Here is a 23065-nt window from a genome sequence, read left to right on the forward strand (position 1 = left end):
TCCTTCCTTCCTTCCTTATTTTCCCTGAAAACACATTGAGAAATAAAGAAAATTGGATAAAAATGTAATGGAATACCCAGAATAATAGTAGGATACTACGAGTCAATAGCAGTTACTTGGATAATAATGGCACTTGTACTATTAGCATAAAACACTTTTAATACTGAGCCAAGATGAATCCGATGAGATTTCAGGTTAGTGTCCAACTGATGCAGAGATGAGTTACTGGGTGTGAAAGTTTAGCTAAGCAGCCAAACTATCACATATTATGTCTGTGAATAGATATTCCAGGCCCCAAACCCATTACTGAGTATGCCTTCTGAAAGATGTATCTGTGTTCCTGCATCTCTTTCATATATACTATTTGTTCAAGCCTGGGATTCACTACCTTGATACTGGGATGATTTATACCTCTATTTCAAAACTGGAAGGAATTTCTTGATCAAGTGGTGACATCTGATTTCTAGGTCAGACTCAGATCATTGGGTTCATTCATTTGATGACAGCCTTGCAAATCATGGCCCCCTCATTAATTGTATATTTTACCTTTACTTATAGACTTGACTTGGAAATTTTCAAAGGAGAATCAAAAGACTTTTGCAACAAAAATGATGAAAATATGATTAAAGTTATAAAAATAAAAATATTAAAATATAACAAAATATTTGTCAGTTGATTATGATAAAAATATGATAAACTATTCATGTCTTTATACATGTTCATAGGTGTATTCACAGCAGATTAATGGACGTGCTGCATACATTGTAACTCCTTTGTGATTATAGCATCCTAGATATTAAAAATATATATATGAATCTTGGCCTGTATTTGAGAATAATTTCTCTATCACAGTGTAAAAGTTGATAATGGAGTAAAAATATTATTGATTGCCCTTGACCATTTGGATAAATTTGTTCTATGGGGTGAATTACAAAGAGAGTTTACCTGTACAAAGATATAACTTCCTTAAAATTCACTTTTTAGTGACAGTTATAAAGTCAAGGAGAAAAGAACTAAAAGATGATCAAGCTAATCAGAATGCACTGGGCTTCCTGGGAAGGCCCTAATCAAACTATCAGCTTTTTACCAACTACCTGTCAAATGCAAAGAACAGCTCCCTTTCTCAGGTGTCTTATTAATGTCAGTCAATCAATGAACATCTTTCTTCGGAGGTCTGACGACCGATAAATGTGCAATACCATTACACATAAAATAGAACATCTGCGTATTGAGAAAGGCAACAGAGGGGGGAGAATACGCGTTGAGGAATGAGTCTGAACCAAATTCATTCTGGATGATCCTTCATGGGCAGGTATACTTCAGAGTTGCCCATTCAAGGCTCAATGGTGACCCCTGTTTACTTTAAAGGTATAAGAAGAGGCTTTCCTTCAGTGGTGCAAACAGAGACCCTCTCCCTTCTTCACATTCCATCAACTACTGGTTTCATCTCCTAAATAACTCTAGAATACAAGAGGAAAAATCCATTTTTTTCCCTTCTCCAGATTTTATGGTGCTTCAGGTCATCATCAAGATGACCTCTCAAGTAGACTCCTGGAACCAGTAATCTTTCTAAAATGTCACTTCATTTTCCTGCTTACAACTGCCCAGTCCCCAGTCCCCATGTAGCCTTCAGGATGGTCCTTCTCTACTTGACCCTCAAGGCCATCATCTAACATTTTTCCCTCACCAGCCCTATCTGTGCCTCATCCCCTCTTCATACTTCACACTTGTCTTTACAGCTCTGAACTCCTTGTAGTTCTTGGATAAGCACTCTTTGGACTTTGCACATGTTATTTCCTCAACATGTTTCTTCATTTCTTTAATCTTTACTCTCTTTCCAGGCCTAAATTCAGAAGCTGCTGCTTTAAGAAAGCCTTGCCTGCCTGCTCCCTGCCATGCAAGTTATGTGCCCCTCCCATATGCTTCCAAAGTATTTTTACACTTATTTAGATTATGATTGCTAGGTTGCGTTCTGATCCATCAGCCTCTGTGTAAGCATGGAGTTTGTCTTCTGAACTAAGTATGGTCCCTATTACCAAGCAGAATGCCAGTTCTTGGGAGAAAGCAGAATGGCAGTCCTTAGGACCAAGCTGAACACGAGGGTTCTAGACATTGTCAAAAATCATGGGTGGCTACTTTCTCTAGACCAGGACAATTTTGCCGTCTATCAATATTAACAGAGAAGCAGAAGTTTTAGTTTAACGATAAACACAGTGATGAGTCGAAAAGGTTTTCTACTGCCCCTTTTATCCTCTACTCAATAGAATATTATGCAGTATTCAGATATTTCCACATCTAGTTCAGTATTCTGTTTGTGAAATCTCTTTTGTTTCAAATGTCCAAGCAGATCAAAAGCATATGGCCCTTATTTTTTGTTTTTTTTAAGTTCTTCTTTTTGGAGGTGGGGAGGAAGACAGATACAGAGGGAACAGCCCACAGCTGGGCATCTGCTTGTAGGGAAGAATGGTTCTGGCCCTTGTTGTAACGTTACTAGAGGCAGAAATGAAATTCAATCACCATCTCTTTCCTCATTTTATTTTATTTATTTATTTATTTTTGGCTGCATTGGGTCTTCATTGCTGCGCACGGACTTTCTCTAGTTGCAGCGAGCGGGGACTACTCTTTGTTGCTGTGCATAGACTTCTCATTGCGGTGGCTTCTCTTGTTGCAGAGCACAGGCTCTAGGCATGCGGGCTCAGTAGTTGTGGCACTTGGGCTCAGTAGTTGTGGCTCACGGGCTCTAGAGCACAGGCTCAGTAGTCGTGGTGCAAGGGCTTGGTTGCTCCGTGGCATGTGGGATCTTCCCAAACCCGTGTCCCCTGCATTGGCAGGCGGATTCTCAACCACTGTGCCACCAGGGAAGTCCCTCTTTCCTCATTTAAGGTGGGTTCAGTGGGCAGGTCCCTCTCTGAATTTTAAACATAATAGTAAAAAGCAAGCCGTTGCTTTTTTTTTTTATTAAGATTGTGAAATGAAACTGCTTAAGCATTACAGATTCAATTCATTACAAAAATGCCAATTGTAGCTTTCTGAGAAAGATGCACACATATCTTAATAATGAAAGGTTATAATGTTTATTTCCATTTTTCTCATAAAAGAGAAGGAAGATAAAAATCATTAACTCTATAGTGAATGAAAGAGGGCATGAATCTGAAAAGGGATCTTTGGGGAGGGCACCTGGGAGAAATAGTGGGAACTCAATTAATCTAAACAGGTGTGGAGGCCAGCTTCACATTAGTGCTCTCCAGCCTTCTTCTTCTTGCAACCTGTTCTTCCCAACTTTTCCCTCCCCTGTCTTCCCTCTGTCTCCCTCCCTGTTAAATTTCATTTTCTCAGTGAGGCCTGCTCTGATGACTCTATTAAAACTTAAAGTCACTTCCACAACTTCCAAGTCTCCCACTATCTTTACTGGTTTATTTTTTTTCCATAGGACAGAAGGCCATCTGTTTTACCACATAGCTTATTTATTCTGTTTATTGCTTATCTCCCTTCCTTAGAATATAAGGACAGGCAGTGTTGCCCATATTGTTTACTATGGCATCCCTAGTGCCTAGGACACGGCTGCCATAGAGTAGACACTAAACAGATTCTTGTTGAATGAATAAATAAACCTTACTTGTAGTTGGTCTACAGTTTTCTGGTTTGTATCTGTCCCATCTGAAGCCTTTCAGTTCTCTATCTATTCTATTTTTCTTTTATTCTCATCTCAGAAATAAATATTTCAGCCAATATTTCTATATTACTTCTCCCCCTGCTTTTCAATTTCTCAATTTTTCGAGTATCCCTGATCTGTGAAAGAAATAAAAGGAGGAAAAGACATACACAGATAAATATAGAGATAGAGATAAAGAAATTAAGATACCTTCAATCTTCAACTTAAAAGTTTTACATTAATCACAGCTCTGAATGTGTTGTTTGCACGTCATTTTGGATTTTGAAGTATCCCTATAGTAGTTTAACGCACACGCATGTACATGATTGTACACACACCACAGACACACAGACCGATAGACATACACATGGTTACACAGTAGGCTCCACTTTCCCCAAAAATCTGAGCTCAGAGAAATCAGAAGCAGCTTTTGGTATTAAGCAACCTGATAAGCTCCCTAAGGAAGATTGTTTAAAACATGTCCATATTCTTCACATTGAATAGATTTGGTTATTTCTAATCAATAACATTGACACTGAATAGATTTGGTTATTTCTAATTAGCATTCATTCTAAGTTTAATTTTTTTCATACTGTTGGATAACTACTAACAATTGCTCATAAAAGTAGGAATAGGGAATTTGAAAGTCATTCACAGTGACAAAACTAACAAACTCCTACAGATTTTGTCCATTTTCCTTTACGTTTTTGGGTAATTAGACATATCACATTGTGAGGGACCATGTCCTGAGACCTTCTTGAATTAATGCCAAATGTACAGTCTAACTATAAGTGATAAAACATTGGTCCTGCATCAATATTTATGATTATTTATGATGTTATTTAGCTAATTACAGTTAGAGAGACCTTTATGTTTTTTACCCAGTAGCTTATTTCATGTTTGCATTTTTTCAATCTTGTGATTAAAACAGATATAAATGGCAGATGAGACATCCCTCTGTTTAACACGCCACATGCCTCTAGTGAGACTGTAGCCTAACACGCTATAGATCTGAAGATTCAGTTCACATCATTATCCACGCTTCATCAGAACATCCACAGAACCTGTGCAGTGCACGCTAGGCATGTTGGAACAAATGGTATCTTCATCACAGCTTCTGGTAGTCACATTATGCAACAGCTTGTTTCAACCAATCCATAATGTACTTTGTCAAACAAGTGAGGTGAGAATGCAGTGACTAAATTCCATGTAAGCCATGAAAAAACATACCTTCTACTGTAACCTCTGGGTTCTTGTTGCTAAAGTTCAAAGAACAAAGAAATGAGTTCTGTGAATGGGAAAATGGATTAATCTGTGGAGTTAAAAATAACTCTTAATTGATTTAATGTGAACTTTGTATTCTGATTTTATACAAAGACCTCCAGTTAATAATAATTGTTTTCTCTTTCATTCTTAAGAAATAAGAAAATCCATCACATACCCTGCTTCTAGGAAGCTGTCGCTTTCTGTCATTCCGTGTTTTGTGTCATTGTCTTTTACTTCTTCATGGAGAACCATATTTCATGCATCTGCTCCACTTTTAGTTATAAAGTGTCAAGGGAGTGGTGGGAAAGGTTAATGGTATCTGTGAGATTTAATAACATTTTTTATTGTAAATCATTTCTGGTATGTATAAGAATGGTTTCCAGAGTTAATAGGCTTCACATGAACTTTGCTGAAGTCCAGCATCAGCTGTCTTCACAATCTTTACATTGTATTGATATACCTGGTGTTATTACACTCACATTATATGTGAATTTTATGTATATTACATATGCACTTTAAAAATAATATTTATGGAAATTCAAAGCACAATTATTCATTTATTTATTCATTTGTTTTGCTGAATACATACTGTGCTGGCCTTTGTGAGCGAAAAATGAGTGTGTGAATAGTCCCTGCCTCCAGATGTTTACTTGGGAATATACAACATATGACAAGAGTTTGTTGATATATATACATGCATCATACCTGTGCAGTTGACATCCTGCACACTTCTGAGGGGCAAATAGGTACAAAATTAACTCATAATAGATGGTAGGTACGGCAGGTGTCACATGTGTGTTTTATAAAATAAGAACAATAGGGATTCAGAAAAGTAGGAGAGTACACAGGCCAGAGAGCAGAGAAAGCTTTGAGGAGGAAGTGAATTTCAGCCAGACCTTCAAGTTCTATTAGCTGTTGTCAGGAAAGAAAGTAATTTGGAGAGAAACCCTAGCTTTTCCTTTGTTCCATCCTCAGTGTCTAGCAGAGGCCTTAAAAATTGCTTAGTAAATCAGAGAATAGGATTGTGGAACTTCTGTATCCTTGCCTGAATGCAGGGCAGGAGGAGGGATAGAGAGAAGGGAGGTAGCAGGTCAGGGACTGAGGGGAAGGGCATAGAACAAAGAGAGCAGTGTGGCAAGAGTAGAGGGTTCCTGTAGGGAATGTCAAGATGAGGTTGGACAGGTGTTTGAAGGCAGAATGGAGGGAGACTTGGAGACTCTGGACTCTGTCCTGTTCCTAATGAAGGAGCAATGAATATTAAAAATACCCTTAACCGAAGAGTAACATGATAAAACTTTGAAAAAAGATATGTCCACTTATAAGTAATTGCCTGATTATATCTGTCAGATAACATATAATTTCATCTCATAGCAAATTTAATCATTTGCATATGTTGACAAAGCACTCTACATTCTCTTGCTTGAAACTATTGCAGTGAACTTAACATTGTGTCATCTGGGAAGCTAAAATCTGGAAAATCAAATATGTTGGTGGTAGCAGAGCTAAAATCAAAAAGGAGGTTTCTTATTCTAAGTCTTTAACAACTGTACAATTATCTACTATTTAGAAGGTTTAAACTGGTCCAGATGATGCTGTCACAATGAAAGAAGAGGATGCTTAAGTTTATCTCTTTAGTCTTGTAGTTTTGGGAATGGAAAGCCTACTTATAATCAAGAGCTGCAAATGGCCACTTTCTCTTACCCTACAGCACCACCCAAGAACACAGCTAGAGAAGCAGGCTTTGTTTGCAGGAAAGGCTTAGCCATCAGGAGCCAAACAGAAACAGAGAATCTATTTTATTTTATTTTTGTTATCATTGGCTTATGAAGTCATATGAGTAAAGGAGGATGAACAGGTTTGGTCAGAAAATCTATAAGGCCTTGAAACTCTAAGGAGAATGGTGTTTGGTGAGTTGCTTCTCTCCCGAGGGGCGCAAGCTCCATCTGTGAGATCAAAAGACAGATTTTTACAACATTTGGTGGGGAGGGTTAAGCATTTGGAGACCACATGGAGATTATATAGGAGAAAAATCAAGGGGAAAGCTGCGTTTTGGGCTTTGGCATGCACCAGACTCGAGCAGGTCCATAAAGAACGCCCCGCCAAAGATAAACCAGAATGCCACTCCAAAAACTCCATATGTCAAAATTGTCTTTAGTGTTCTCAGTTTTTGTGTCAGCAGTTTCAATTTAGTCTTCTCATTCTATTTATATCGTTCTGAAAAGGTACAATCAGATTAAGAATATGTAAATTATATACATAGAGAGAGAGAGATGGGGGGTGAGACACTTGAATTGGCATAAAGCATTCCCACCCATTAGCTCTAGCTATTGGGAAGGGAGGGCGCAAAAGAAAGTGCAATATGAACTGTAACTTATTTTCCAACACACATATGCACGTGCATGCACATACACACGCACGCACAAAATCTATGTTAGTCCAAAATGTTTGGGGGCCTTGGGCTTTGGAGTCTGTTGAAGAATATATTTTTCACGGCTGTTGCATACTCTCTAATCTCAACAAACACTTAAAGAGCGCCAACTAAGCAAGGGGAAGTAGCCCAGAGTAATTAAAGCCAGCTGAGAGCCAGACTGTTCTGCAGAGCCCCAGCTGTCTGGTGGAGGCTGTGCGACCTTTGGGCAAACACCTGCTTCCTCAGCTGCATTTCCATCACTGGTAAAATGAAGATGGAAACAGTGCCTATAGTTGTGGTGAGCACTAAATGAGATAACACATCTTGTGCACATGGTAAATGCTCAATAAATATTCTTTATTACTGTGATTATGTGCCAGGCATAACCTCAACCAGACTCTCATTGCTGCTTGGAAATTCTTGTATTAATCTGTTGTGGACTCTAATTTGTATTCCTCACAGCGGCCCCTAAAACTATTTCACCCAATTTATCGCCTTATTCTCACCAGACTTTCTCACTCTAGATAGTGAGATCTTGGAGGGCTGGGATTACAGCTTATTTATTCTTATATTTCCCAGATTGACATATAGATGGTACACACTGAAAACACTTACTGAATGAATATGTGAAGGACAGCAAGTCTTTACTGAGTCCACTGTCTTTATTTAGCATATAATCTAATTGGCTCGGAAAGACAAACATAAAAAGAATAATATCATGCAAATAAGAATACAATGAAGCACAAGCTTTGTACAGAGAATAAAGACTATGGTGTTGAAGAGAGGAATGATAGCAGAGAGGCTGAAAACAGTGAGTTGAGCCAGAAGTTTATTTGTGTCTTGAAGGTTGTGTAGTTTACATATGCAGAGGGGATAATGCTATCATTTCCTGTGAGAAGTCATTGTACATTTCTGAGCAGAAAAGTGGCGGGTTGATGACAGAAATGTTCAGAGGGGACTAGTCTATAAAACCTTTAAAGATATCTTGGGACAAAGAAAAAATGTTACACATGTTTTTAAAAGTAAATCTTTTAACTTTACAGAGACGAGGAAGATTATAGAAACAATATAGGTTTTCCCATCATTTGTCAGATTAGAAGACTGAGACCATAGGAATTTAAAAAATGGGGAATTTACTAATTCTTAAAAGATGTGTAATGAATAACATCCATAGGCTTATCATAGTGTCTGCAGGAAATAGCCTCCCTTTTCATTCCCTGTGACCCAGAGGTGGTGGGTAAAGCTGTAGGCACCGGAGTCAGTGTTCTAAGTTCTCAAGCCTGTGAGTTGAGGTCTTCCTGTTTTCCAGAATGATCAATCAACGTACAAATTGAACTTCATAAATTCACCGTGAAAAAGGAATACTGCATGGGTTAAAGTTGTATTTGAAGGTTGGACTTATAGCCTGGTTGGTAGACTAGCCCCCAAATAGATCACTCCTTTTAGCCAATGGTTTCAGAGGTACATGGAACAGAATTAGTCATCAGATAAGAAGAACCAGAGGAAAAATATTGTGCAATCACTCTCTCTGCATTAAACAGAAATGCTGAACTCAGAGTCATTAATTATGCATGTGGACCTACCTGATCCCTGTATGTCATTAGTTTATAATGAATGTAAGTCTCCTTTCCTGGCTCTTCACTCAGATCCTACTGACATCTGGCTAGACATGGCCATGAAGATCCCTCTTGACTGCAGAGTCAAACAGTAAAATATATGCAAAGATAGAGTTTCTCACTGAAAAGTGGATGTCATTAAAGCAGGGTGGGATTTGGGTGCTGTCAACAAAATGCCCAAGAGATAAGGAACAATATTTTGGAAAAGACAATCAAAACCATTTTTGTTTAACATTGCCTTTGAATTTTCACAAAAGATCCATATAGGCTTTAAAAGTATGTCTTTTTTCCTAAGGGTTAACTTTTTCGTCTTTGTTTCTTCCTTTTTAATAGATCGAATTTACGACTGTGTCTTCTCCTGAAAGTTCCATCATGTTTTATGGTGGTTTTCCCATCCTCTCTCCTCCCAATAGATGTGAAACCATTATTTAAAGACTTACTGCCAGAGGTGTCAAGAGTTTATAGAAAGCAGAAAAGATTGGGAAAACATGATGTGAAATCAAAATTAGGGATTGAAAAGGTATCAGAGGAGGAGAACTAACATGAAAAATTATACGCTCTGGAGCAAGACTCCAGAACTCACATTCTGATTCCACTAAATACCAGCTGCATAATCCTGGGCAAGTGATTTACCAATCTGTGCCTCAGTTTCCTCATCTGTGAAATAGTGATAATTACATTACCTGCCATGAAGGGTTTTGTGAGGATTAAATTAACAATACAGCTAATACAGCTAGGGCACCTTGAAAAATGACTGACAAATGGGAAGTATGTATTAAGAGTTAGCTATTACTGTTTTTCCTATAATTAGTATTTATTTAGAGTACAATATTTTTATCATGCAAATCTGATAATTCCTCAGGAAATTTAAGCACTGAGTTCGAGTCATGTGAGTCAGGAGTCAACCTGAGCCCAACCAAACCTAGGTCTTCTGGTTTCCAATTCTATTTGCAGATAGGGAATAGAAAATTTGCTCTGGTGAAAACCAGATTTGTTTCAGTTCCCAAACTGAGTTCTGACCAACACGTAGATTACTTTCACACAATGGAAAGGAACTTTTGTTTATTTTCTTTGCAACCTTTTCTCTATGCTCAGGAAATCCCAGTGTCCCTAGAAGTTTGTGTTGCCTTTAAGGCATTTTTTTTTTTTTTTTTTTTTTTTTTGCGGTACGGGGCCTCTCACTGTTGTGGCCTCTCACTGTTGTGGCCTCTCCCGTTGGGGAGCACAGGCTCTGGACGCGCAGGCTCAGCGGCCATGGCTCACGGGCCCAGCCACTCCGCGGCATGTGGGATCCTCCCGGACCGGGGCACGAACCCGCGTCCCCTGCATCGGCAGGCGGACTCTCAACCACTGCGCCACCAGGGAAGCCCGCCTTTAAGGCATTTTCGTTTTCTTTCCAATTCTTGGAGTTTGTCAGTGTGTAAGCCAAATATAGCATTTGAGCTGAAGGGAGAGCATTGTTTGCAATAGCATTGTCTTTTCTATATTGTCCCTAATTCCCTCCTCTAAAAGGTCTTTGCTTCCTGTGTTCAGCAAGCACACACATTGAGCCTGCATCTCCATTCAACATCGACAAAGAAACTTTTCTGTGTCGAGGGATATCTATCTGGAAATGTACAAGTGGAAAGATCCCTAAGATCTTACTTTAAATGGAAGCTAGAAGAAACTGTGTATCTTGTAGTTCAGGCCTGATACAGTGTCTATGTAAAAGATTTGTGAAGGGTGGAAGGAAAGAAAATATCACATACATCCTGTCCTCTTTTTAAAGTTTCCCTTCTTAGTGTAGTAAGCTGGGGAAGAGGTAGTTTTTCTGGACCAGAACATTTGTCCAGAGTATCTGGAAACAAAGCTTTTGGCAAGAGAAAAGAGTGCCAATATGAAGAGCCTAACAGAGAAGCTCCCCTGTGCCTGTGTGCTTGTGTTGGGTTCTGTTCAGTGAAGTGAACAGATTGGAACCCCCGGTACTCTCTTAGCTCAAGGTCTTCGTCCTCTACTCAGAAGCTTCCCTCCAGTTGAACAGGCAGTCAAAATTCCTACACTTCTAAGGTCCCCTCCTCAGACCCTCTCAGATCTTCAATATCCAACTTTAGTGCCTGGGAACATATTATTTTTTTTCGTGTTTCCGATGGAGAGCTCAGAAAAGAAATTATACAAATTCTGAAATCCACACTTTTAGGGATTTTTACTGTTCTACAAGGAAGTAACCCGTGGACACTACTTGTGTAGCTAGAGCCTACATTTTAGGTAGAAAATAAGCTAAAGAAGATTGGACAGCCTCAAGAGGATACCTGAATCCTGAAATCTCTCCCACATCAAACCTAAAACTCTTCACTCCTTAAAGTACATGAAGTTCCACTCATGAGCCTTTCACTTAGGTATATGAATTCTCCTGAAAATTCGGAGGATCCCCACAAGGAGGTTACAAAAGACTGTTAGAGTCCACACCGCTTACTGTGCACTGGTTTAGTCAGATGGCTTCACTCACCTGCCATTAGGGTACTCAATAATAGGAGAGGTAAGAGTAGTTTTATAGCAAAAGCTGGTTATACAGGGACTATCCTGGCTGAACTACTGGTATTAAAGTCATTTAACCTGTTGTACAGAGCACAGCTATGGTATAAAACAGCTAAAGGAAGAAGGCAGAGCGAATGTGCGCATGTTAAGGGCTGGGGGGACATGTGGGACATGGGAGGATGTAAAAAGGGAATGGATTCCTTTCTCCCACCTGCCCACTCATCTTCCAAGTTTGGTTCACTTTAAAATTGTGCCTAGATAATTCTGGCCCCGTTTGTTGCCAGTACAATGGTCTAGTTCCGACAACTAAGAGCATCTTATGGATTGGGGAGATTATATCTTTAGTGAAAGCTAAAGCTTATTAGCTTTTTCAAAAATCTGATTGGACTGGAGTTGACTTTCTAAACTCTCTTCTAATTATATAATTGGCATTTTAAAGTTCTATCAACACAGGTAATAAGAGCAAATATAAAGTATGCATGTATCATTGCCAATATAAGAAGTATCTTAAAATTTGTACTAAAAAGCTATAAAAAATTTGAAGTAATGTTATACAATATTATGTTTAGAAAAGTCATTTTATTCTAGTCTCTTTTAAGGCTCATGAAAATGAATTATCCGTTGCCACAGTTTTCTTTCCAATTTCATTTTTACAAGTAGTTGTCAATAGACAGTTAAAATAAGGCCAAGCCAAAAATACTCTTCTATAAATGCTTACTAGATATCAACTGGTGTATATAACCAGAGAGAATTTATAGCCTAAACAGACCAGAGTGGAAGTTTCTTAAACTTGAGTGTGTATAACAATTACCTGGGGAGATTGTTAAAATGCAGATTCTGATTCAGTAGTCTGGGGTGAAATCCCAGGTTCTGTATCTCTGACAAGCTCCCAGGTGACCAGATGCTGCTGGTCTGCAGGCACAGGGCTAGAAAGCCAGGCAGCAGTGATTACAAAGTTAACAAGAAATCATCTTAATCTCCTTTACCCCTGTATCCATCTCTCTGTTCATCAACCTGGAGTGACCTCTTTAAGCATATACGATATTCTTTGAAATAAGAAGAATTTGAGCAATAGACATGGGTATCAAAGATAACTGCAGTGAGTCCTTGGAAACCAGATGATGTTACAGGAATTTGAACGTCTGCTTGCCTTAGCAACAGTGCCTGGGAGGTCCAGCCTGGAGCACCTTCTGATGACTCTAAGGGAAGTTAGTTTAACTGTTAATGGCAGTGTCCTTCCCACCCTCATCCTTACATTCATACTCATATATTGCTTAGTGCTGTAGCATTTAAAGTGCTTTTTCTCCTGTGTAATCTCATTTTTGCAACAGCCCTCTGCAATAAATGGATGAATAATAGTAATAATAATTTGCATTATTATTATTATTTGCATTTTACAGATGAGGATCTGAGCAACATCACATAATGATATAGAGGAGCCAGGGCTGTAGGCCTAGTTCTCCTAATGGGCTCTCGGATTCTTTATACGTAACCCAATCCTACCCCCCACTCTCACTCCCGATCTTATGTAAAATATATGTAAAAAGAAAATAGATAACAATTATGTATGTAAAAAGAAATAGATAACAATAACACACACATTCCTTTCACTAAAGTGACTTGCTTGTTAAAAAACGCAAAGCCCTCCTTTCTGTGGCTGGTCGGAGACCGATGTGCTCTCTGGAAGATACCACTTCCAAGATATCCCAGCAGGGGGCACTGTGGCATCGGAATTCAGCTTTGCTTGCTGTCAATGGTTCCAAGGTGGTTTTTTGTTTTTTTGTGGGTTTTTTCCCCATTCTATTCATTCCCCCCCCCACCGCCCCTTGCGTTTTCACTAGATCCTTATTCACACTTATTAGACTGGCAGCTGATATTCATCCCTGGAAAGAGTTTATCATACTTTATCATTTAAGCACAGGGGGTATGGTTGTGTGTGTGTGTGTGTGTGTGTGTGTGTGTGTGTGTGTATGAAAACTATGGAATAATTTATGGCTGATACAGCAAATATCAACTCTCTCACAAAAATAGTTTCTCTTGTATCTTTCCTTTTTTAAATTTAATGGGGGTAGTGAATTTGTGAGATAAATGAAGGCTCTGTAACTTTGATCCCTTGGTGCCTATAGCAGATGCAGGTTGTGCTTACTTTTCTTCTGCTACAGATTAATTTTATTTTCCAAACAGGCCAATAGATAAAAGAAGATAAGCAATGCTTGTCTGAGTTCCTCAGGGTTATTATTTTCCTCAGATCCAATCAGAATAAAAGGCTGCTGTCCTAGGCAGGTCCAAAGATGAGCAGCTAGCTTCTCGTGTCAAACCTTCAGTTCGCTCCATGGGGATGCTTCCAACTCCCTCATCCCCAGGCCAGAAGGGAAAGAGAAGTCCCCTTTGGAAGCACAGAAGCTGAGCTGAGGCCTCCCAGAAGGAAAAAGGCTGTGGCAGCTTTTCATAGCTTTCCCCAGCTTTGAATGTAGCAACAAGATGTTGAAATATCAGGGAGGGATTTTGGAAAAAATCACCCTGGTTGTGTTCTGAGTCACTTTTAAATGAGATTTTTTCTTTTGTTTATTTGTAAGGAAATAAAATGCCCCTTATAGGCTCTCCTGAGAACTTGCCCACCTCACAATGGTATCAGTATGGAATTGCCCCATCATCCTCTGTGCCTTGGCCTTTTGTCTGCCAATAGATACAACCAATTAAAGATTTGTCAGGTCAGGGCTCAGCTGCCTTCGGTCTAGTCTAGTATCTGGTGTCTCATTGGGATACCACAAGTCACGCTATGGAAGGAGTGGAATAATCAAACTTTGTGAACTGGAAGGAATCATAGAGATTTTTGTTTTCTAAGGCAGTCAGCTCCTCCCACCCCCGCCGCCCCCATGAGGAAGCCACGTCCCCAGTTGTCACATCATTTGCCAAAGGGCAAATATCTAGTTTCCAGGCAGAGGCCAGAACCTCCTTTTCTGACTCTCCTGCAATCGATTTTACTCTTCAGCAGTGATTTTTCAAACCACTGTCAATATAAATATTTGATTCAAACATATACATTAAGAATACTTTTACTAGCAGGACTTTCCATCTAAAAAAATAGATTTAAAAAATGAGTCCCGGGCTTCCCTGGTGGCACAGTGGTTGAGAGTCCGCCTGCCGATGCAGGGGACACGGGTTCATGTCCCGGTCCAGGAGGATCCCGCATGCCGCGGGGCGGCTGGGCCTGTGAGCCATGGCCGCTGAGCCTGCGCGTCCGGAGCCTGTGCTCCGCAACGGGAGAGGCCACAACAGTGAGAGGCCCGCGTACCGCAAAAAAAAAAAAAAAAAAAAAAAGAGTCCCATTTTAACAGCATAAAACTCATCAATGTAAGCATCTTACCAAAGTTAAGTTGAAAGACGAACTTCAAAGGCTAAGCAAAATGCTTGGTATCACATGTGAGGACAGTCTAGTAACAAGGCCAGAGATACTCAAATTTGGGAAAAAACTCAAGTTTGAGATATTACATTGGTTAGTTCACTTTTCTCGGGATTGGGAAAGGACTGCAGTATTTCAGTATTTCAGTCTTGGAGGAAGCATCTCTCAGCGCAATTCACGAGACTTACTGTCCTGAAATTTTGTTTTGAAGTGATTATGCAGTACTACAACTGAATAATCAATTCTGGACCTATCATCTACATACTACTGAAGTATATTCATATCTTCAGTTTCTACCCAATCTTATAAAATATACTCTCCTTCCCTTCGTAAAACAGTCTCCTTTGTTTGCCCAAAACACACTTTTTATAAGTTTCAGCATTCAGAATTCTAGCATTTTAAAAAACTTAATTGATTTTAATTTATTAAGTTTTTAAAAAACTTAATTTAATTTAAAATTAGGACAGAACCTTATTTGTCCACACTAATATGGGGGGGAATATATTTTTCCTTTACCGTTTTTTTTTTTTTATATTTATTTATTTTTTAAATTTTGCTGTGTTGGGTCTTCGTTTCTGTGCGAGGGCTTTCTCTAGTTGCGGCGAGCAGGGGCCACTCTTCGTCGCGGTGCGCAGGTCTCTCACTATTGCGGCCTCCAGACGCGCAGGCTCAGTAGTAGTGGCTCACAGGCCCAGTTGCTCCGCGGCATGTGGGATCTCCCCAGACCAGGGCTCAAAGCCGTGTCCCCTGCATTGGCAGGCAGATTCTCAACCACTGCGCCACCAGGGAAGCCCCCTTTACCCTTTTAAGGTCTCAACTGGGACCCCTGTAACTAAAGTGATTAACAAGTGAAAAGCATGCAAATTTATTTAATACAGGTTTTATATGACGTGGGAGCCTTCATAAGGAAATGAAGACCTGAAGAAATGGTTAAACCTTAGTGTTTTTAAGTTAGGTCTGGTGAACAGTGGAAAGTCATGGGAAGGTACGATAGGATAAAGAGCGTGAGCTAAGTGTAGTAAACCAGGGAAATTTAGCAAGGTCTGTTCCTTCAGATTCCTCTGTGTCCCTGGTCTTTGGAAAATAGGATGCTCCTTTCCTCTGGGTTTAGGGAGGGTGCCTCTCACATAAGGGTTTTATGACCTACTTCAGAAGAAGTCAGAAAGTCCTTCCTACACATGTCACTTCTCAAATTCCTTCAGCTTAAGCTATTCAGTATGCCAAGTGTATATTCAGTGTCATATTTTGGGGTTATTGTGTTTTGAACTCCATCATTGACAAGGTTGTTCATTTATACCAACGAAGTCCAATGGAAGCTTCTTAATGCAACTTTACCTGGAAACTCTCTGGTCTAGCTAGGGTGTTCTTGTGGTTTTGCTAATGAGAATCTTATCTTGTTCTCCAGGCATTGATGCCTTTTGGTCTTAGTTATTTATTTAAGTTTTATCAGTTTTGCTTCTCACATGTCCATTATAACAAGAAATCTAAGGATTTCAAAAATACTTTATTATGTTTATTTATTATGTATTACCAATTATTAATTATATATTATTAATTGTGTATTATTTATTATGTCCCCACTTTATTATGTTTATATAAGTAATTGGGTTTCTGAGCACCCGCCAACATACAGCACCCGCCAACGTACAGCACCCTTTTACCTTCCAAGGTTCTTAACGAGTTGACAGTTTAAAGGGGGTGGGGAAGGGTGGGTGAAAAACAAATAGCCTGCTATGTATCTCGTTTCTGTAACATGGAAAAGCTCATACATGCTGGGAATATAGGAAATATGTCAATGTAGAGGAAAGTCACACTGCAGCCTTCATTTGTGAGTCTCCTGTCATGTTGATGTTCTACACCAGCAAGTAACAGTAGCTGCATGCAAAGTATTCAGACAGGCCAAGACATCAAGCGCTGGGGGAGCCAAGTACAGTTGCCCATTCAACTCATGTTCTTTCTTGAGGTGCAGTTGGGCCACAAGCTGTGTTCTACAAGTGTGGATCATACTGTTCTCCTCACATTTGGCACTTTGCTCATGTCTCCATGACCTAGCATCTGCAATTCTTTCTCTGTCCGTCAGGCAACACTCACCTTTTAATTTCAACTGACCTATTCTTTACTATATGTATTTATTAAAAATGAAATGTTTTCCAATGATAGTATTTTTATTAGGATTATTACTACTTTTACAAGTGTTCTGGTTACACAGTTGTGTAGATTTGGGGTAGTATAATTTTTTGCCGAATACAGCATTTTGCAAGAACACATACACTGATGAAGACCAATCTGAAGAACGTCACTAAGTTGTGAGAGCCACCTGAACCTGCTATCTGAGCCCTGGTTAGGCAAACCTAGCTGCCTGGCATGCAAGTGAGGGACCATGGGCAAGATGCACCCGTGGAGCAGAGCCCTCGAAGGAATAGAGGGACCTGAGGTCCCACTAGAAGTCCTCTCAAGAGGAATAAGCATGGGACTGAGTGGAGCTTGCCTAATTATTTTTGCCAAATTTCCCAGTCAAAGGCAGAGAGACAAACTAAGAAGAAAAAATTAAAATCCTTCACCATGGACTAGAGAAGATGTATTCCCCTGTAACATAGTGGAAAACATTACTAGAAAATTGTGAAAATGTTGAGCAAGTCATGGAAAAATAAAATAAAAGGCAAATAACCCATTCTTCCTTGAGAGGCAGTTATGCTCAATAATTGAAAATATTTCTTTCCAGACCTTTTCCTATGTCAACCTGGTTTTATGGAACATGTAGGAGTAGGCTTTCTGTCTGTCTCTCCTTGAATTCACATATACTAGTCATTTAAAAAAATGACTCAGGTCCTCTAAGAATGCGACCCTTTAAAATCTGGTGAAAAACATAAAAACAGAAAGAGAGAGAGAGTAGAATAATCAACCTTATTCTCTGTTTGAGTTGTGCTTTTTTAAAATCCATTATGGCCTCCAATCAGTCCTGCAAATACTCATGCACATATTCACCCAGGCACGTTATAATTTATTCCAGCTGGGTAGAAAAGAAAGTTTATTTTGTGTATGTGCTTGTACACCTGCTCTCCCACCCCTACCATCAGTAAGAGAAAAGGCTGGCTGAAGGGCAGGGCGTCTCTCTGCCCCACCATTAGGCTGATAATTGAACAGCGTATCCCCTTTACACTTCTAAGCCTGATATAGTGGAAGTCTAGAAATGAGAATAGAAAACACATGGGGAAGCCACCTATTTAGGAAACAAGTACATTTCCAAACCAGTTGAACATAAGTAAATCCTGCCCAAAGGCAGTTCCCATTATTCCCAGTGACCACAGTCTTGCAAATGGAAATGTCTCTTGGATTTCTCTATACAGGGAGACAACTGTAGGCATGTTAATTGTCCTTCCCAGTTTAATCCACTATAATAAATTGTTTACATTTTCACAGGCATATGTATGTGTGAGGTCTTGTATGCATCCTATATGAGATGCATGCACATATGTTTTCCATGGTTTATTTTTTTTCTCATTGACTAACATAATAAGTCCCTTGGCTGTATTTTCATTTTTCTCCTTTTTTTAAAAATTTAAATAGAACTCCAATGCTCGCATAACATTGCATTCAAATTGTACATACTCTTTAGTTACCTGACTTTACCAGTTGTACTTTCTCAAGAGAAAATAATAAGAATGCTAAGATAATAAGTACAATAGCCAGTAAGCTTTAGCACAGGCTGAAATTTTAAAATTCTGTGGTGCATGAATCTATGAAAACAGTGATCTTAGTGGAGACAAAATAATGCAGGTTTGCTGAACAGTTCTATGTGTGCTGAGAGTTATTGGGAAAACTAGCCAAGAAATCAATCCCATTTAATAGGAGAAAAACACCCAAAGAGTCTATAGAACTGAGAAATTCCAGAGCCTCTTAATTCATAGTCACCTTTGCTTGTGTGTAAAGCAGTGTTTAAATTAAGATGATGATCATGATTTTTTCAGCATTCTTCTCTTTCTGTGTTAAACAATTCAGAATATCCTCCCCTTACTTGCAGAGTTATGATCTCTTGTTTTGAACATTGCAGGGTTTTATTTTGTTTTGCAATTTTATTCTATTTGTTGATCGATTAATTGATTGCAATTAGAATGAGACTTTTTTTGGCACCATTTTATACATAAACATTTCTGTTACTATAGAGGAATATGAAACTGAGTCAATGACACCAGTAAAACTCCTAAAGGAGTTTTAAAAGCTAAAAAATAAATTTATTCTGCCTTCGCCACTCTAAATACAGTTGGTTTTCTTTTGAGTCTACCCTACCCTTTTTACTGACAATAGCCAGAAAGCAACTGTGAATGAAGGGTTCTCTAGATCAATTTTTTTTTTTAATTTTGGCTGCACTGGGTCTTCATTGCTGTGCGCAGGCTTTCTCTAGTTGCGGCGAGTGGGGGCTACTCTTCATTGCTGTGCGCAGGCTTCTCACTGTGGTGGCTTCTCTTGTTGCGGAGCACGGGCTCTAGGCATGTGGGGTTCAGTAGTTGTGGCTCACGGGCTCTAGAGTGCAGGCTCTGTAGTTGTGGCACACGGCCTTAGTTGCTCCATGGCATGTGGGATCTTCCCGGACCAGGGCTCAAACCTGTGTCCCCTGCACTGGCAGGCGGATTCCCAACCACTGCGCCACCAGGGAAGTCCCTAGATCAATTCTTAAATCAAAAATCATTGAAAAGCTCAGATTAGGAGCATTAGGAGCTTGTGTCTTGGTCAGGAAATGGCCAGTGAACCTCTCTGTAAGCTTTAGTGTCCTCATCTGTACCGTGGATGCAATAACAGGACCTACTGCTCAGGGTCGCTGCTGGTATTTGGTCAGGGTATGCAAGCCACTTGCCAGAGTCCATGGCCCATAGGAAGAAGGCAATAAATCTCATTGTCCTTGTCGTTCTTTGCTTACACTTCATCACGGCGACCAGAGAACCTTAGAAGACTGGTCTCTTCACTGTCGTGAAGGTTGGTACATCAGCGTTACATGTTTCTGTCCTAAAGCATACAAGACAGATGGCAGAGGGGCGGTGTCACTGATTGTCACTCTGATAGTTTATCCCCTCTGGCTCATTTTCTCATGTCATTTGAGGTGTTGGCTACAAAATACAGCAACCAAAGCTTCCCCATGGTTGCTGTCACAGGGCCACAATAATACAAAAAGTAGAGAGAGCCAGACCAGTCATCAGGGTTTGCGGTGGGGCCCTGGCACAGCATCTCCTGAAGTCCTGTGTCTGCTTCCAGGAGGAGATCAGCACTGGAACTTGCTATTCCTCAAAGAGAATCAAGGTAGTAAGTTCAGTGTCTTCCCTTTTCCCCTCCAGAACATGCCTCAAGCTCACAAGAAGGCACAACACCCAACAACTTTGACCTGAAGTTTTAAGGAGCCTAAAATACACCTTTTCCATGTAAAATTGTTCAGAAACCTGTCCTGGAAAATATGAAGAATAATTAAACATAGGCTCATTGCTGTTTTGCTTGATAGAGTACCTTACGGTTTCTGAGTTTTAATACTTGTGGCTCTGGAGTGTTTGAGTCCATGGACGCCATGTGGACTGAGAGCTCTGTGTCCCTCTCTGGTTGCACGTATCTCCCCCAGCCCTGCCCTGTGATCATGCCTCTCTCCCTTTTTTTTTTTTTCCCCTGTACGCGGGCCTCTCACTGCTGTGGCCCCTCCCGCCGCGGAGCACAGGCTCCGGACGCGCAGGCTAAGCGGCCATGGCTCACGGACCCAGCCGCTCCGCGGCATGTGGGATCCTCCCAGACCGGGGCACGAACCCACGTCCCCTGCATCGGCAGGCGGACTCTCAACCACTGCGCCACCAGGGAAGCCCGATCATGCCTCTCTTGCACACTACATTAGGAAGCACTAGAGCAACACAAGCAGAGTTGTTAACGTTGAACAGAAGTTCTCAGTCATTTTTTAACCACAGTCCTCATGACCCATTCCATTCTAAACACACAGAACTCTTGACAACAATGAAACATCACTATACAGAAAATTCAAACAGGATGGGGTGTGCGTATCATTTGCTTTGTAAACAGGAGTGTAGATGATTCATATTTGTCTGCTATGGGTAGATGTTCTAAAGTCTAGCCTTAAAGCAATTATGGGTCACCAATAGCTTTGATTCAAATACGCATCATTACACAGAGTAGGATAAGAATCGTTAATGAGTTAAATTGACAAAAATGAAGTTTAAATAAACAGAAATTTGTAATTTAAAGCAAGAATAATGGTACTTGAAAACCTCCTCCTCTGCTCTCAGTGCCCAAGATGCTTTGATAAAAGAGTATCTCCCTCCTCAATTTTGGCAGTTCTGGCTGTCTGCATGTGTTCACGTCCCAGGTGCTCTTTGCATTACTCCCAGGTGTTGTGCAGCAGCCAGATTTCTCATTAGGATATTGAATTAGAATTCTCAGTAAACTCTATTAAGTACTAATTTTAGTTTATGAAGACTAAGTTTTAGTAATTCAGTAACTAATAGGTTACTAGTAAGGACACCATAGACACAGGTAAATGGCCACCTGCATTCTTAATCCCTAAGGACCTCACATATTTGGATTAATTTAGCCTTTAGGGTCAGCAGGGGTGTCCTTGAGGCTTGCTAGTGGCAAGTGAGCTCTACACTGAAAATTACCAATGTAGACTAGACCTAGCGATCAGAAAGACAAGGGTTCAAGGTCCTCTTTAACAGCTGTCTGATGTAGGACAAGTTACCTAATTACTCTCAGTTTCTTATCTCTAAAATAGGAATTCTTAGATCTCATGGAGCTGTCACAAGGAATTTAAATAATATAATACCTCTACAGCGTTTATCACATTGCCTGGTATAAGTTGTTCTATAAACATTAGCTATTGTGATTCACTTTGTTGTCTTCCAGAGGTTTCAATGGAGTAGGATAGGAGTACCTTGGAAGTGAGAGTTGCATATTCAATTGAAGTGAATGAAATCAGACTGTATTTTAAGACTAGCATATAAAGACCCTGTTTTGTTTTTGTCTAGAGCTGATATATATGTTGGGAGCCACTGCCATATAAGAAGTGGCTAGATGCCTTGTCATACATTTCAGGTTATTGAAAAGGATTTGAATTTCGTCTTAAGTGTGAGGGGAAGCCATTGATCATTTTTCGATCATGGGAATGGCTATTATTTTTCAGTACAGAACTCTGGCTTCAGTGTAGACAATAGATTTTAGAGTAGCATGGGAAAAAGGAAACCTGTTAGGATGCCCTACTGGATGTCCACACAGGAGATAGTGGTGTAATATTCGTCTGAACACAAGAAGTGGTCAAATTCCAGATTCATTTTGAAGGCTGAGCAGACAGCACTTGCTGACAGATAAGATGTGGGGAGAGAAAGCAGGAATAAATATATTCTTTAATTTTGACCTGCTAAACTGTGAAAATGGTGGTGTCACTAGGGGAAACCCAGGTTGAGAATGGAAAAATGAAAAAGAGCTTTTTCTTTTGTGGGGGAGGAGTGGGGTAGAGAAGAGGTTTTTGTTATTATTGTTGCTGTTGTTTGGTGGTTTTTTTAGGCTTTGGTTTTGAGACATAAAATCAGAAATGTGGTTTTGACATGCATAGTAGACATCCAAGTAGAGAAATCAATCAGGATTTCCAGAAAGAGTTGGGGCTGGAGACTCAAATGTGTGATACTCACATCTAGATTGATTAAAGTCCCAGGACCAGATGAAATTACTCAGAAAAGGAGTTTAGATGGAGAAGAGGTTTGAAAGCTGAGCCTTCTGATACTTGGAGGTCATAAAGAACAGAATCTAGCGAAGGAGACAGAACAAGTGGCCAGCAAGGTGGGAAAAGCAGAACTAGCGTGTGACATCTGGGAAGCCAAGAAAATAAAGTGTTTCGAGGGAGAAAATAATCTACTATGTCAAATACTTTATTTGTGGAGGTAGAGAAACAGTTCTCAAAATACAAATCCTAGGAAATGGCAACACAGACGACAAAATGGCTTCTCTCTTGAGGTGACACCTGTTGATTTGAAAATGTCTTAGGGCTGTTTGCTACCTGTGCTTTGTGTAGCATAATTTTCTTCCTTCTTTTCTTCTTTCCCTGGGAATTGCATGGGTCAGCGGCAAGTGAGCAGTAATTTTGTCAGATTCCCATGTATAAAGTCAGGAAGAAGTAGATTAAGCCTATTTTTCAAATCCTCTTATTCCTACTTAAAAAAAATGTC

At 39.9% G+C, this 23065-nt stretch overlaps 1 protein-coding gene across 4 annotated transcripts in view; it reads left to right on the forward strand.

The window, feature by feature from the left end:
* Positions 1-23065, forward strand: part of LOC149747754 (neurexin-1-beta) — a 546613-nt gene that overhangs the window by 44017 nt on the left and 479531 nt on the right. For 2 of the 4 annotated variants that reach the window (XM_022573880.3, XM_022573879.3), the window contains exon 1: positions 1-23065. This exon is cut by the window's left edge; it is cut by the window's right edge and continues 41486 nt beyond it. The exons of the other annotated variants lie outside the window; for them this stretch is intronic. The gene's annotated coding sequence lies outside the window, so the exon portion shown is untranslated. 4 annotated transcript variants of the gene reach the window in all.

This window comes from Delphinapterus leucas, chromosome 13 (genome assembly GCF_059928025.1).
Source record: "Delphinapterus leucas isolate spDelLeu-1000000601 "Yukka" chromosome 13, BTC_Dleu_Yukka2, whole genome shotgun sequence".
NCBI classification, from domain to species: domain Eukaryota; kingdom Metazoa; phylum Chordata; class Mammalia; order Artiodactyla; family Monodontidae; genus Delphinapterus; species Delphinapterus leucas.